General features: G+C 33.7%; 1 protein-coding gene across 11 annotated transcripts in view; it reads left to right on the forward strand.

Annotated features, from left to right (window-relative positions):
- TIA1 (TIA1 cytotoxic granule associated RNA binding protein) overlaps positions 1-17,221 on the forward strand; it is a 38,715-nt gene that overhangs the window by 643 nt on the left and 20,851 nt on the right. The window lies entirely within an intron of this gene.

Below are 17,221 nucleotides of genomic sequence, written 5' to 3' on the forward strand. Positions count from 1 at the left end.
AAAAGACCGGCCATGTGTCGGTTTCCCTCTGATTCCCTCTTGGTAGAAACGTTCCGTTTTTTCTTTCCCCCACCCCCACCCCCACCCCACGCCTTAATCAGCTCTTTTTTTCCTCCATTTTTTACTCCCCCCCCAATTGTTTTCTTTTCATGCCCCAAACTCCTCAGTTTGTTGTTTCCCCCCTCTTCGTGGTGGGGACTTATACCGGATTATACTTACAGTGTCCCCCGAGAGTGCCTGCACTCAGATCAATTAAGTTGGAAAAATCTGGATTTAAAGCCTACTATGTGCAAAGAAAGCGCTTCGGCATTCGAAGAGAATAAAGACAAAAACGAAACTGGCCCTACTTTCTAGCAGCTTACTGTTCTTGAGAGAGGAGGGAAATACATTGCATGTGTGTAAAAAAAACTACAAAGCAAGATAGCATAGGAGGAGGGAGCAAAGGAGAGAAGTAAAAGTGCTGTAGGAAAATTTGAGAAGGGAGAGAGAACCATTTCATCAATGAGTGAAATCAGCTTTATGCTGCTCTTTTGCCAATGGGAAGAAAGCCAAATATTTTCTTTTGCCCTCTCTTCCCTCTCCCCATTAAAAAAAGTTGAAATAGAGAGGAAAAACATTCTTTTCTCCTCCGATCGCCCCTCCAAGACCTTAAATAAAATTTGAAAATGATCTAACAAAATGAGGGCAGAGAAGTAAATGTTTTTCCCCCCGTATTAGAGATAATAGGTACTCTTGTGATTGATATTCTGCATAACGAGCTGGCCGTAGTTTTGAAGCAACAGTTAAATCTTCGTAACTGATTATCATTGATCTCTGAGAATCTTTATTTATACTGGTACATTCTTACGGCTGAATACAAATTTTTTTTTCCTCTGAGTAGTTTCTATGGCTTCCATTTCTTTGTCATTGAGTTTCTTGCATTCTTCTTTGTTTTACAAAATGAAAAGTACCCCTTATGTGGGTAGACAAGTTTATGTTCCATTGACTCTTAAGTTGCTATCTCTTAAGTATTATTGTCTGTGAAGAACAGTTTTTTAATATCATTTTGATATTTTTAAATTTACTTGTATCTTTTCATTTTTATGATTTCCTTGGAATCATGATGGAGCTACTTTACATGTAAAAAACTGAATTTTTGATTTCTTATTGTAGCTTTTCTTTTTTCTTTTTCAGTTCCTATTGCTGTATTGTTTTCTGCATCAAACTCTTCTCAAAAATGTCCAACTTTTCATTGGCATTGATGTTTATTAAGGTGATAGCTTTCTTGATATAAGTGATTAGCTCTGGTAAATTATCAAAGAACTTTGTGTGTTGTCTTGTGACTTTACCAGAAAGCAGCAATTACATATATATTAGGATGGAAAAGCCTCATTTCGTTATGAAACTTTTAAGAATTAGTTGAGGCTTTTATTGGATGGGAATTATTTTTTACCTTCTGTTAATGAGTAATTTGAAAATCCTATTAATTTGCTAGTGCCTAAAAACCTCATTATTTCAGGTTTGAGATTCTGAATTGATTTATAATTTGCTAAATTTGGAAACTATCAAAAACATAATTTAGCTTGAAAGTGCTTATTTTATTTTTTAAAGTAGGATATTTTAATTTTATGTGGTTTTATGATGTCAATTGTATTCTTGTTAAAATGTTTGGCCTCTTATTGAATTAGAAATTTAGCATTAGAATGTACATAATAAGTTTCAACCTCAAAAATGGATTTCATGTTTTATTTTTAAAGAGAACATGTCTCCCTGAACCTTCTTTGTAATTTAAAATCCTAGAGTTATCTAAAGCAGAATGTCAAAAACATGCAGCCCACAACACTTCACTGCAACCTCAACTAGATTAAAATAGAATTGGGAAATAGTTAACAAATAAAAATACAATAATTAATATTAATATGTGGTTTTCTATGTTAATAAGGGCCGCCTTTTCTATTTGTCACTATTGACCTAGAGTACTGAGTTTAGTGATTGGACTAGTAGTATGTATGTATGTATGTATGTATGTATGTATGTATGTATGTATGTATGTATATGTGTCAGAGGCCAAATTTTCCTGGCCATCTATCATTAAATACACCACATTGCTTTTTAAGTCAGTTGTAAAAAGTATTTTCCCATAGAAAACATTTAACAAATAATTGAGATGTATGAGATTTTGTGGGGATATAAAGTTTTTTGGTGGTGTCGCTGGCCTTAAGAAATTAACTTACGTGGGGTGAAGTGATAAGGCCCTCTAGCCAGCCTATAAAAGTCTGATAATAAAGTAACTGTCGGCTAATAGTCTCCTGAAGCCTTAGGCCTACTACCCAAACTTCCTACAACTTGATCAAAATTTCCCTCCATTCAGTGCAGCTTACCTTAGCTAAGTATTTGTGAAAATGCTTTTAGTTGAGCTAGTTTTATTTGAACTAGTAGTGAAAAGTCAGGCTTTAAGTGAAATAACATGACTGATAATTCTGGCATCCTTCCTAGAGATACATACCTAATGTTTAGGGAATGGTGCTGATGAATAGGTAACTAGTAGAATTTGAGGCACATTGAGAAAGTGAGGAAATTTTTTTTTTTTTTTTTTTTTTTTTTTAGGGTATCTATAGTTTTATTTAGCGGGTGAATAAGCTAACTGATAGAATTTGAGGCAGTGAGAAAGTGAAGAAAATTTTTTTAGTCCCTGTTGAGACTATAAAGACAAGTCTTCCTTTTTGAGAGTTTGGCACCAGAGGTAGTTATTCTCAGCCTTTTTTGCCTTCCCCTTTCTGAATTCACAGTTCTCTGAAAGCTCAAGTCATTAGCCCCATCTGAAGTAGCACAAAGGTCACATGAGAAAATAGTCTCAATTTCAAGAAGTGAGTCAGTTCTTTGCATTTGAGATCAGAAGTTTGAGACTCTCTTTGTAACATATGCTTTGGAATAATGCAGAAAGAAAATTTTAATACTGTATCCATTTAGTAAATAACTTTGAGGATAATTTTATAAGAATTGTTAATGTTTTGACCATTTCTAGTTAATATAATAAAAAAACTTTGTCAAAGAACTTGATTTTCATTAGAACATTAAAGAGATGCAAGGTGAATGTCTAGATTGGCAAGGGATGGTTTTTAAAGAGAAAATAAGCTTCCTCAAGAATAGGTCATCTCAAACTAAATTCATTTCCTTTTTTGAGAGAATTACTAAACTAGAGATGAAAGACTGTGGTTATAATTTATATAGGTTTTAACAAAGCTCGTTAAGGTATTTCATATTACGCTTTTGGAGAAGATGAAGAGCTATAGATTAGCATTAGATGATAAAATAATCAGAAGGATTTAGAACAAGTTGCATGAATGAACTCTGAAATTGTTTAAAAGCTTTTTGTTAACAGGATATAAGGTAAGATATCTCTAGTGAAAAGGATCCAGGGACTATCTTAATCCGTTGCTGTTAAATACTTTTTAATAGTGACTTGGATAATGGTGTAGCTAGCATATACTTAACATATTTGTATTTTACATAAAATCTGGAAGGATAGCCAACACATTGAATGATGGAATCCAAAAGGACTAGTCCATTGGACTGAATTTAATAAAATGAAATTCAAGTAGATATAAATGGAGAGTGTTCATTTGGGTACAAAAATCAACTTCACCAGAATGAGATGGGAAAGATACAGTGAGTTAGTCAATAAATATTTACTAAGCATTATTACATGCCACCGTGCTGTTAAGTGCTGGGATACAAATACTGGAAAAGAAAGATAGTCCCTGCATTCACAGAATTTACAATCTAATCTAATTGGAAGACAGGGTAAGGGGGGAGAGGGAGAGAAAGAAATAGGGAGAAAAGGAGACAATACATGAAAGGAAGTTGAGAAAAGTCACAGAAGGAAGCCATATAACAGAGGGGGCATGATGAAGTATAAAGTATTACAGCCAGGTGTGGAAAATGAAGAAATGGCCGGATTTAGGGACCCTCCTTGGGAGGAGTGAGGGCTTGAGTATTGGATTTGGTAAGGAAAATAAGCATCTTTAACATCTGGGGGATTTTGATGGACTGGAAACACAAATGAGTTGTGTATGTTGGCAAGCTAATATGTTAATGTGATCTTGGGCTGCATTAAGAAATTCAAACCACATCTGGAGTGTTGTATGCATTTTGGGGCATCATTATTTAAGAAAGCTATTGGGAAATTGGAATGCCCTGGAGGGTGCAGATCCAGTAGGTATAATGAAGGACCTTGAGGATTGGTAGATAAAAGGGGGGGCATTTTTAGTGAGAAATACTGGATAGTGAAAATTTGTCCTGCAGAATTTGAAAAGGATTAGATTTGATAAAACTATTTGGCTCCAAACTATAGAATCAGAAAAAAATGTATGGAGGTTACAGAGAGCAAATTTAGACTTCATATCAAACAAAACTTAACAATTGCAGTGGTATAATGGTCTAGAAGTGGAAATGGTTGCCGATATAAAAGGGGTAAGTTCCCCCTCTTGAGAGTTCTTCAAGCAGAGCCTGGATGATCTCTTGCTGGTATATGAAAGGAGGAATTCCTTTTGTGTATGATGGCTCCAAATTTTGGCATTTTTAGTGATATCTTTCGTCTTGACTTTTTCTTTTTGCTTTCAGATCCATATTTCATACTATCCAAATTGTCCAGGACATTTTGGACTTTGATTATCACCTTAGGGACGCTGAAAACTTTTTTACAAGCCCAAACTTAATTTTTTTCCCCAATATACTTTATCAATAAGTGTGCCACTTTGATGCAGTGAACATTTATGAAGTGCCTATCTTATGTGCCAAGACAGGGACAAAACTGAAATACTTCCAGCCCTGTGGGTATGAAGATATGTACACTAATGAGTGAATGCAAAGCTATGTGAAGTAATTTCTGGAAAGAGAAAGAAAATGCTAACTAGGGGGCTTATCATAAGAGATGATACCTGAACCCTGTTTTAAAAAAAGCCAGTTAAGGATTCTAAGACTTGGAGATGGTAACCATTTGTATGAAGGCAAGGTGGTGACATATGGGACTGTTTTGTATCAGAAATAGGTAGTGCAGAATAACTTGATTGGTTTGGGAAGGGGAGAGGAGAAATATGAAATAAGAAAGGAAAAATAAATGGTAGTCATTTTCTTGTGGAGGACTTTAAATGCCAGGTTGAGGCACTTATATATTACTCTGGATATAATAAGGAGGCACAAAAGATCTTTGAGTTGCAAAAGTGGAAGTGAGGATCTTGAACACCAGTTCAGGGATAGGGAACATTGTAATTGTTATTTTATATTCCCTCCTCCCTCCCCCATGATGCTTAGTAGCTAGTTGTTCAGTTCTCTTTCTTCATATGGCTACAATTATAGACCATTACTACCTCTCTAAATTATTTCAGTAACATTCTAACTATAAACTCAGCCTAGTATTCAAAGTCCTCAGCAGTTTCCATTGTTCAAACTTTTTTTTCTCCCAGCTTTATAGGCTATAATTCTTCATAATTCTTCCCACATTTCCCAGGTTGTATAGTGTCTAGTGTTCAATGAGACATTTCCCCATCTTCCAATTTTTATTTGAAATCATCATACTCATTGTTTTGAGTCCCAGCATAAATGACTTCTCTTCTTATGTAGCTTTTATTTGCTTACCCCTGTTTTCTGAGACTTTATGTTACATTCAATTTTGGAAGATAGTTACATTCTTTTTCCTCTCCCACTTTAGTTTATTAATTTATGGTTTGATTGTGATACATATCAAATCCCTTTACAACATTATGAATTTCATAGGAGGGAATTTATTTACATTTATATCTAGAGATGTAATTACTTAGCATATTTCTTTGTTGAAATTGAAGTAGTAACCCTAGTATTATGAAAAAAACTCAGGATCCTTTCTATCTATGTAGTAAGAAGGCTAATTAAGCCACTTTAAAATTTTTCTCTACTGAAAACCTTTTGTGTAAGTCTTCCCCCCCCCAAATGCTAATGAACTCACCTTGCTTGTGAGTTAATGTGAGATTAACATAATTTTGAAACAATACTCAAATTTCTGCCCAATAATTTCCAAGGGCCTTGTAAGTGAAAAATTCCCCTTTCCTGATAAATGTCTTTTTTTTTGTTTACTCGCTTGGGTTATAATAATATCTTGGGAGGGGGTGGTCAGGGTGTTGATTCTTTTATTACCAAAGAATCAGGTAAGGTGGAAGAGTTTGGTTCTAATGGCTAAAAATGATTTTTGTCAGGCTGCATTAAATTTGTTCATATTATGTCTGATACTGTTGATATTCAAGAATTGGCTACATATAATATGTTAAGGAAAAGATTAAACTGTGGCTCAAATTTTTTAAGAAAGAACATCCAATGTAAGCTTTTCCCAAATAATGAAATGATACTATACATTTGAAATATAATTTAACTTGATGGATTTTAATAACCATTAGTAACTAGTACTTTATGGGTTTCAAAGTCCCTCTATACATGTGGTCTTATTTGATGCTTATGACCTCCTGGATTTGGTGGTGTTTAAGTAAACTGTCCAGATTGTAGTGATGAATACTGTATATAATTACCAGTAGTCTTCATCTTGCATTTATTAAGTGCTTACTTTGTGACAGTGGCATATTTTTATCTTAGTAACTAAAAACAAATTAGAGTGGAATTTGTAAATGAATATAATTCTCTATCAGTAGCATATTAGGAAGTAATTCTGGTGTGTACAAAGACTGAATGATGAAGTGGGTGGGTTTATTTATTTATTTTTTGTTTTGTTTTGATATATTCACTTTCTTTCCCTTCATAGAAAGTTTTACATATAAAACTGGACATTCAACTTAAAAAAAATTAAGTTCCAGATTCTCTCTCCCTTTCTCCTTGACAAGGCAAGCAATTTGACATAGATTATATAAAAATAGTCAGGTAAAATTTCCTTATTAGCCATGTTGCAAAAGCAAATGAAGACCAAAAAAGACTCCAAGAATAATAAAGTTTTTAAAAAGTGCTTTGTTCTTCATTTAGGTTACCTTAGTTCTTTCTCTGGAGTTAGATAACATTTTTATTTTTAAAATTTAATTAATTTATATGTTTTCTGAGACAATTGAGGTCAAATGACTTGCTCAGCATCACAAGGCTAGGAAAGATTAAGTGCCTGAGACTAAATTATGGATAACAATTTTAGGAAGTCCTTTGGAATTGTCTTGGATCATTTTGTTGAGAATAGCTAAGTCATTCACAGATGCAATTGTAAAGTATTGTTACTATGTACAATGTTCTAGTTGTGCTCATTTCACTTTACTTCAATTCACCTAAGTCTTAGGTTTTTCTGAAAACATCCTGTTAGTTATTTCTTATAACTGCTAGGCATTTCTTAAGCACAGTAGTATTCTTACGGAGTGTTCTCATATATACCACAACTTGTTTAACCATTCTTGAATTGGCATCTCCTCAATTTCTAGTTCTTTGCCACCATAAAAAGAACAAATATATTGGTCCTTTGTATTTTTTTGAATCTGTTTGGGAAATAGACTTAGCAGTTGCCAGATCAAAAGGTATGCATGGTTTTGTAGACCTTTGAGTATAGTTTCAAAATGCTCTCCAGAATGGTTGGTGGTTCTGTTCACAACTCTAGCAACAGTGCACTAGTGTTCTAATTTTTCCACATCCCCTCCAACATTTGTCCTTTTCTGTCATATTAACTAATCTGAGAGGTATAAGTTGGTACCTCAGAGTTGTTTTAATTTTCATTTCTTTAATAGTGATTTAGAACAATTTTTTTGTATGATTATAATTAGAAAATTGCCTGTTCATATCTTTAGTCCATTTATCAATTGGGAATGATTTTTCTATTCTTATAAATATAATTTAGTTCCCACTGTATTTGAGAAATAAGACCTTTATCAGAGAAACTTTATGCAAAAATCCCCTTCTCCCATCTCCTGCTTTCCTTCTAATCTTGTTTGCATTGGTTTTGTTTGTGCAAAATCTTTTTAATTTAATCTAAGTAGAATTAGCTGTTTTATATCTGCAATGCTTTAGCTCTTGTTTGGTCAAAAATTCTGATCCATGGATTTCTGGTAAACTATTCAATTCTCCCTTAATTTCCATGTGATAGCACCTCATATGTCTAAATCATGTAGCCATTTTGATATTGTCATATTAAACTGCTTTCTAGTTTTCCCAACAAATTCTTGGCAAATAGTGGGTTTTTTTTTTTTTTTTTGTCCCAGTCTTGGATCTTTAAGTTTGTCAGACACTAGATTACTGTTGTCACTTATTACTATGAATAGTGCGCTTAAATTTATTCCTGTTTTTTTTTTTTTTTTTTTTTTTTTTAATGATTGCTACTTTGTAATATAGTTTGAGATCTGTACTGCTAAGCCACATTGCGGTTTTAATTTTTTATAAATTGTTTTACAATGTATCATTACTATTTATATAATTTAAGTTTTTTTTATATTACAGTACCAAATAAAAGTAATATAGTACAATAATTGCAGAAGTCTTTGAAGAGTATTGTTTCCTAATTTGTGTTCTACAAATTAGTGCTTTATTAATTTCCCTGAATTATCAATGCACTTGAATTCTCTTTTAAGTGACTTAAGTGGCTACTGGCTCTTCTTCTCTCTCCATTCTGTTAGATGTTTATGACACTGCTCCCTTTATTGGGGGGGGTATTCCTGCAGAAATTTGGCTTAGTTCCCTTTTCTGGGGAAATGGCCTTGGTTAGGGGGGATCTTGAATGTCAACCAAAACTTGGGAGGATAATTGCTATTCTTTGTTCTCTTTCTTCCTTAGTATACCAAGAATCTGATTTAAAAACAACAAAAAAACCCTTAACATTCTTATGGGGAAGACTAAAGAGGGAGGTTTAAGCTGCAAATAAAATAGAAAGGCCTATATGTGCTCCTAAGGGTACAATGCAAAGGAGATGGTAATTTACCTTTTTTATTGTGAAGACTTTGGTGAATATTTTTTCTTCCTTGACTGTGCATATATACTTTTTAAAAGATTTTGTTTTTTTTTTTCTTTCTGCTGGGTAGTTGGGAGAAATAGAAAATAAATACTTAATTGAACTATTAGTTGAAAAAATTAATTTAAAAAACCATATGAATTATGATCAAGGCTAATTCTATTTATTATTATTATTATTATTATTATTATTATTATTTGGTTTTTGCTTTTTTCCTGAGGCTGTGGTTAAGTGACTTGCCCAGGGTCACACAGCTAGGAAGTGTTAAGTGTCTGAGACTATATTTGAACTGGGGTCCTCCTGAATTCAAGGCTGGTGCTCTATCCACTGCGCCACCTAGCTGCCCCTCAAGGCTAAATTTAAGGGAGAAAAGACTACATTTTCTCTCCTGTAAGATTATACTTAATTTTATAGGGATTTTTTCCCTTGATTTTAAGCCTGTAATATTGTGGAGTATTTTTTTCCCCCCAGATATCTCTTTTAGGATAGAACTTTTCAGATTTTATATGATTCTTACTTTTATTTTTGGAAATACTTTATGAATGTTTTTATTTAGCATTTCCCCCTTTGATATGGAAGTTCTGAATCTAAGTTCTGTTATAACTCCGAGGAGTTTTTAATTTTGAGGTCCCATTCCCCGCTCTCCCATTAGTGTGAGTTGATTGGTGAATGCTTTCTAGTTTCATTTGGCTCTCTAGGACTAACAGATTCAGGCAGTTTTTAATTTGTGATTTCTTGAACTGTATCTAGGCCTTTTAAAAAATAGTTTTCAGGAAGTCCATTGATTCTTGAATTGTCTCATTAACTGTTTTCCCAAGTCTTTTTTTTTTTTTTAATTAGATATTTTAAATGTTCTATTTACCCCCATTTTTTTGGCTTTAAAAAAATATTTCTTGCTGTTATAGTTCTTGATTTCTGTGGGACACTATAGTTTTCAGGCAATCTGTTATTTAGACAAGTTTTACCACTTAATTTTCTAAGCTATTTGTCTTCTAATTTTTTTCTCCATAGATTTTATGTTATTTTTTTCTCCCTTTTGTTCCTCCCTCTCCTATCCCCCACTTTGTCATCTTAGACAAAGTGAACTTCATAAGGATTGTGAATTTTTTTTTTTTTTAACATTTCCTTTGACAGTACATATGCATAGGTAAATTTTTTTTTTTTTAACATTATTCCTTGTACTCCCTTCTGTTCCTAGTTTTTCCCCTCCTTCCCTCCACCCCCTCCCCTAGATGGCAGGCATTCCCATACATATTAAATATCTTATAGTATATCCTAGGTACAATAGTGCAGAACCGAATTTTTTTGTTGTTGTTGTTGCAAAGGAAGGATTGTATTCGAAAGGTAAAAATACTCTGGGAAGAGAAACAAAACAAAAAACAATGCTCTCAGTTTACACTCATTTCCCAGTATTCCTTTTCTGGATGTAGCTGATTCTGTCCATCATGGATCAATTGGAATTGGATTAGCTCTTCTCTATGTTGAAGATATCCACTTCCATCAGAATACATCCTCATACAGTATCATTGTTGAAGTGTATAATGATCCCCTAGTTCTACTCGTTTTACTCAACATCCGTTGATATAAGTCTCTCCAAGCCTCTCTGTATTCCTCCACTTGGTCATTTCTTACAGAACAATAATATTCCATAACATTCATATACCATAATTTACCCAACCATTCTCCAATTGATGGACATCCATTCATTTTCCTGGACACAGTACTTACAGGTTCCTCATGCTGAGAGGCTGTCCATTTGTTTGTCTGTCCTGGCAGTTCCTGTTGGCTTGTGGGCTTGAGCTACGGTTTGACTTTTTGGGCATTTCTGGAGTAAAAGCAGTCAATATAATTTCTCATTGGATTTCTTAATGGTTATTCTATGGGTCAATTGTGAATTTCACTTGTTTGCAAGAGTTGGTTGTGGGAGTGGAGTGATTTGCTCCCATTTCTTAGAACCATCTTGAGTGGAAGTACTGCTGAGTAGTTTTTGTTTATTTTTAAATCTCAAAATTGCCCCTTATTTCTTAGTTAAATTTACTTAGAAATTGCCATCTTATAACAATCTAAATCTTTTAAAGATTTACAGATTACTAAATTGATAAGAATGTCATACAAATGAACTTGTACATAGAATCAGTTCTTTTTTATTTGTAGTAAGAGGGCAAAACAAATTTATGATCTTCACCAGAATATATTGATTATTCTGACAACTTTTTGTACTTTGTTATCTTAGGATATGCTAGTGGTTAAGAATTCCAGGTAAATATAGAATTTCTTAAAAGAATGTACTTTGAGATTTTTATTTCCATTCCAGTATTACAATGAAAGTTTTAACTATAATCCTTTTAAAGAGAAGATTAAAGAGCTATCAATGTTACCCTTCCTTCCACTCCATGTACAAATTCAGTCAAGTCAATAATAATTAAATACCTCTCTACTGTGTGCCAAATTCTTTGCTAATATCTATTAAGTTATAAGAAGCAAAGGACTCTGCTCTAAGGGAGCTCATAATCTAATGGGAGAGAGAACAAGCAAACAAAATACGAACAGGCTAAGTATGTGATAAAGAGAAAAAATTAAGAGAGAAGGAACTGGAATTAAGAGGGGTTGAGAAAGATTTTTTGTAAAATATAGAACTAAAAGAAAGCCAGGCTATCCAGGAAGCAAAAAAGAGGAGGGGGAATAGTTTAGGCATGAGAGATTGCAAGAGAAAATGCCTGGATCCAAGAGATGGATCCAAGACCACCTGGAGATCAGTGGCATTTGACTGAAGAGAATGTGGTAGGGAACAAAGTCTAAGAAGATTGGGAAGATTGGGGGGAATGGGGTAAGTAAAGCTAGGTTATGAAAGGCTTTGAATATCAAGCATTTTATATTCTGTCCTACAGGCAGTAGGGGAACCATTAGAATTTATTAAGTGGGTGGGATGTGATATGATTAGACCATGCTTTAGAGAAATCACTTAAATGGTTGAAAGGAAGGATGGATTGAAGTGGTGAGAGACTTGAGGCAGGCAAATCCACCTGTCGGTTATTGTAAAAATCAAACTTATGAGATGATGAGTGTTGGCACTTTAGAGTGGGGACTGTGTCAGAGAAGGGGCTTAGTCTTATAGAGCAATAATTGTGGAGGTAAAATCAACAGGCTCTGACAACAGCTTGGTTATAGAGAGTAAGACATAATGAGGAGACCAGAATGACTCTTGAGTCATGAACCTAAGAGACTGGGGGAAATGGTCTGCCCTTTATGTAGAAATAGGAGGGAAGGTAGGAGGTAAAGGGAGCTTAAGGGAGAAAGTAATGAGTTTGGTTCTGGACATGTTGATGAACATCCAGTTCAAGATGTCTTAAAGTCAGTTGAAGATGTGAGATTTGAGAACAACAGAGTTCCGGGGAAATGAGGTAGATTTGAGGTAGTTAGATTTTTAAAACTAGAAATTGATGAGGTCTTCAAATGAAACTATAGATAGAGAAGGAAAAAAAAAAGCTTAGCAAAAAACTCTTTGAGACATTTAGATTTAGAGGTGTGACCTGGATGAAGATCCAACAAAGGAGACAGGAAGAATGATCACATAGGTAGATAGAGAACCAGGAGAGAGTAATGAATGTCCTGAAAACCTAGAAGGTGAAGAGTGTCATGAAAGAAGAGAATAATAAACAGTGTGAAAGGCTGTAGAAAAGTCAAGAGATGATTTGGGGAAATGATAGTTATATAAACAAAGGTACATCTGTTTTGCTGTATGGATATATCCTGTTGTTGGAGTTTAGTAGCATTAAGTCTTTGTATCCCATATACAAGATTAGTTGTTAATGAAGATTGAGAAAAAGCCATTGAATTGTAAGTTAAGAGAATTGGAATGACTGTTTTTATGCTATTGTACTTTTTTCCACTTACATTGTACTTCTCATGTCCTTTTTACCTACCCCAAATAGCCATTCTCATATTAAAGTAAAGGAAAACACCACTGAAAAATCTTTAGTCTAAATGCAGACCTGAAATATTATTTCAGGGAATCAATAGATTAGAATTAAAAGGGCTGAAATTTAACTAACAGAATGAAATATACATTATCAGATATGGCCAATGTGTTATTTTGTCTAACTGTACTTCTTTGTTAACAAAAGAGATAACTATTGGGGCAGGCTATGATATGGCTTGGAGAAATAATAGAGATAAAAACAAAAGCATATCAAAATTTTGTTCTATGAATGTATTCTATAGGTGGAATTTTGTAGCATTGTGAAGTCTTTGTATATATGTGTATGTGTTTCTAGCTCTGCATATGTCACCAACATAAAACTACTTTGATGTGTCATTGCCTGGGTATATATAGGAAGAGGATAAACAGTGCTAGTGGAATTGAGGCAGCTTGTGGGATAGGTGTTGTGGGAATGTTGAGAAATTGGTGTGTCCTTCGTTAAGGAAATCTGGATCCTTGTATGGATTCTGATGCGGATTTAGCTTGTAATTTGGGGCAAATTCTAGGCCTCTGGATTTCTTTTTTCAAAATAAGAAAATGGACTCAATCACTTATGTCCTTTCTATTTCCAAATATTTTAATGAATGTTCTCTAATATTGACATTTTGGAAGTGACTTCTGGTTCCGTGCTGCAAACTCAAATAGAAGGGATTTGCTGCTGGAATATTGAGTTAGAAAATCACAATGAACATTATGTTGTACTGTATTTTTGTTACATTTTAATATGGTTTAGATGATACTCAGTAACTTGCAGCTTCTTAGAGTTTGACATCTCAGCCTTAGAATACATAAAATTACTGTAGTTGGTGTTAATGTCTTTTCTTTCATTTATATTCCATCTTTAGCATCAATAATTTAAAATTCTTTTAAAACTATGAAAAATAAAACAAATCTTCCTATACATAGTAGAACAGAAGGATGGATTGTAAATGAAATTTAATCTTTATTATGTAGAACTCTTTTCTTTTAAAGTATAATAAATTCACCATGTAACTTTCAAAGCTGTCCAGTTTGTGATTCCTTCTGGCCTTCCTTCTGTTCATATTTCTTTCTTTCTTTCTCTCTCTGTGTCTCTTTTAACCCTAGCTTCTTTCTCCTTGCCACTACTCCCCATCAAAAAGAAAAGCAGAACCCATGTAGCAAGTAACCATAAGTAATCAAAACAGAATTCTACATTGGCCATGCCCTATGTAATAATCTAACCATCTGTCATCCTTCTATCCATCCATCATGGCTAAAATTTTGATGGATTTTGCATGTCTGTAACAGAGGTTTTGTTTTTCTTTTTCAGTTTGAAAGGAGAAAAAGGGAGAGAAGGCAGATTTTTTGCTGATTTAAAAAAAAGGAGAATCGTTAAATTTTAAAAATAGAAGTAACACAGAGTGGTTCAACATCATTGTAGGTAATGCTTGGATGTAGTTCATCTGGGCCTGGGTACTTGAACTCATTTTGGACAGTTAAATGCTCTTTTACCATTTCCTTATTTATCTTAGGTATCAGCTCTTTAATTGTTCATTTTTGCTTTGTCCAGTCTAAATATTCTACATGGCACAGAATGCGGAAATAAGAATAGAACAAGCCCTCCTGTACTTCCCAAAAAATTTGTTTTTAAATAATTCGATTGGGAAGAATTATTAGGTAGGAGGATCAGAAAAATTAAATAACTTGCCTGAATTCACACAGCAAGTCAGAAACTTGAATACCAGTTTTGTCGTGCTATCCTTAGTTTGGCAAATTCAATTATCAAATGGGCTCTTTTATAGGATGCCAAAAATAGTTAAAGGAAAGAAGTTTGGATGGTTACAATTGCTTCTGGATCATAATAGATGAGAAGAGAACAAGGTTTTGCTTAAACAAAAGACTTTACATGGTATGGGGAAAGGAGAATATTAAAAGTAGAAGATGTTAAAAAATATTTTTGTGTCAATGGGAGTAAGAAGAACTAGGTTCCAAGAACTTGTCCTAAAAGTCATGGTGTAGTGGGGACAAAGAACCCTGATAACACTAGTTCTAAGTCTGGCTATATATACATATAGACTTACACATAAGAAAGTGCATTCATTCTACACTCTCAGACTTTTGCAAAAACCATATGTAAGGAGGTAGATGGTTTGTTTCATCATTAGCCCTTATCAGAATTCCTAGGTCTTTCTTTTTTTTTTCCTTTTTTATCTTGATAGTATTATCATTGTATAAATTGTTCTTCTTGCTCTGTTCCACTCATTCTGAATGTTAGCTCATAGGTTCCCAAGTTTTTGTGAAACCATTTCTTTCATCTTAGTGTTCCATCACATATGTTATAGTGTGTGTAGTTATTCCCCCCTTTATAGGCCACCCCCAAGAGGTATGGCTATTTTTGTACATCCACATTCACTTAGGACCAATACCTTAATCTAACCATCCCCTCTAATTTTCCCTTTTCCCCATTTCCTCTTATTTCTCTTTTGAGAGAAATGTATTTCTGTATCCAATTCTGTGTGTGTATATTTTTTTCTCTATAGTATGAGAAATTGTGGAGAATAGAATAGGTGTTGTTGAACTGGGGAAAAGAAAAAAACAAATGTTAAATGCTTAGCTTAAAAAAAAAAAAAGACGGAATCTGCACTCTTAACTCAGTTTATCTAACTACATTTCCTGGCAAAATGGTTAATCAACATTTAGAAAAGGAAATGGTGCTTAAAAACAGGCATCATGACTGAATTTAAGAACAAGTAATACCAGAAGTAACCTTGTTTCCTTTTTTGGCAGAGAACCCTGTAAGTCCAGGGAAGGTGCTATAGATTTAATGCATAGTTTGCATGCATTTAGCAAAGCTTTGATTAAAGTTTATATATTCTTAGGGAAAAAATTTAGAGGTGTCAATTTGTTGTTTATCTGTCCCAACTCTTCATGACCCTGTGGTGCTTCTGACTGCATCATGTCCTTCCTACCAGAAGGTCTCATCTTCCATTGCCATGTCTTTTAGCATTGTAATATTATTTTTGTGGAGTTTTCTTGGCAAAGATACTGTAGTAATTTGCCATTTCCTTTTCCAGTTAATGTGGACTCAATGATAATAAATTTAGAACAGTGATTCTTAATCTAAGATCTATAAATTAATTTTTAAAATATTTTGGTAACTATTTCAGTATAATTGATTTCATTTGTCATCCTATGCATTTTATTTTATTAAAAGCATTTTGAGAAAGGGTAGATAGGTTTCATCAAACTGTCAACTGTCATAGCTGATGGGAGAGGGAAGGAAGTATGGTGATAGTGGTAGGTGGTCTGTGACATAAACAAAAAAGTCAAGGAATCCATTTGGGATTGATTGAATGGCTAGACTAATAATAGCCATTAATAACTTAATGTTAACTTAGAAGGGAATTCTGTAGTAGAATGCCTTAAGGTTACTCTCTAGCTTTTTAGCCACATCAGCATACTTGGATTAAGACTGAGATGTCATACATCCATTGCAGATGAGACAAATTGAGGACAGTTAAGCCATTGAATAACAGCCAGAATCTAAAAAGATCATGATAGGTTAGAATATTTGTCTGGATCTAATAAGATTTGGGAAAGATAGAAAGACTTAAATTTATGAATTTGATTTTGAGACAAATACAATATAGAGGAAGCATGGGTTAGATAGCATTTTGTTGGGAGGGGAAGGGGGAGGTTAATTTGGGTTTTTACTCTGTAAATTAAGTATAAGTTAGCACTGTTAACATAGTAGCCAGGAAAGTTCATATAAATTTGGTCTACATTAAGAAAAGCATAGCCTATGGATACTTTCTCCATTGATGCATATCATAACTCATCCATGTCCTTTTAATTTAGGAGACTCCTCATATGCTTTTAGAAAGATGTATACTCAATATGCTAAGGAGAGGAAGGGTATTTATGATCAATCATTTATCAATCAAGTACCAGGTACTACTGTACAAAGCAGTGGAGATACAAAGACTAAACTAAAACAACAAAACTTGATGACCAGCCTTCTAGTAATGGATTTTCCTGAACAGAATGACATTGAAGTAGTATTCTAATTCTTCATGTGATATTTTTGACCTAACCAAGTTAGGTAAGAGAATTCCCTTGGAATATGTTCTCTGGCAAAAATCCTATCAAACTTGAGAATTCAGAGCTTTGCTCTGATGTATTTGGATGTATGGTTTAAATTCAAAGCCACCTAACTTGGGAACAAAATATTACAGTTTTAATTACACATTAGATTAGTTATAGATTAATTACAAATGTTAGGACTGCTGCCTAAGTTTTGTTGCTTGTTACAAGGTTCATTTTTCTTATGTAGCATCATAATCCATTTA

This window comes from Sminthopsis crassicaudata, chromosome 2 (assembly GCF_048593235.1).
Source record: "Sminthopsis crassicaudata isolate SCR6 chromosome 2, ASM4859323v1, whole genome shotgun sequence".
NCBI classification, from domain to species: Eukaryota; Metazoa; Chordata; class Mammalia; order Dasyuromorphia; family Dasyuridae; genus Sminthopsis; species Sminthopsis crassicaudata.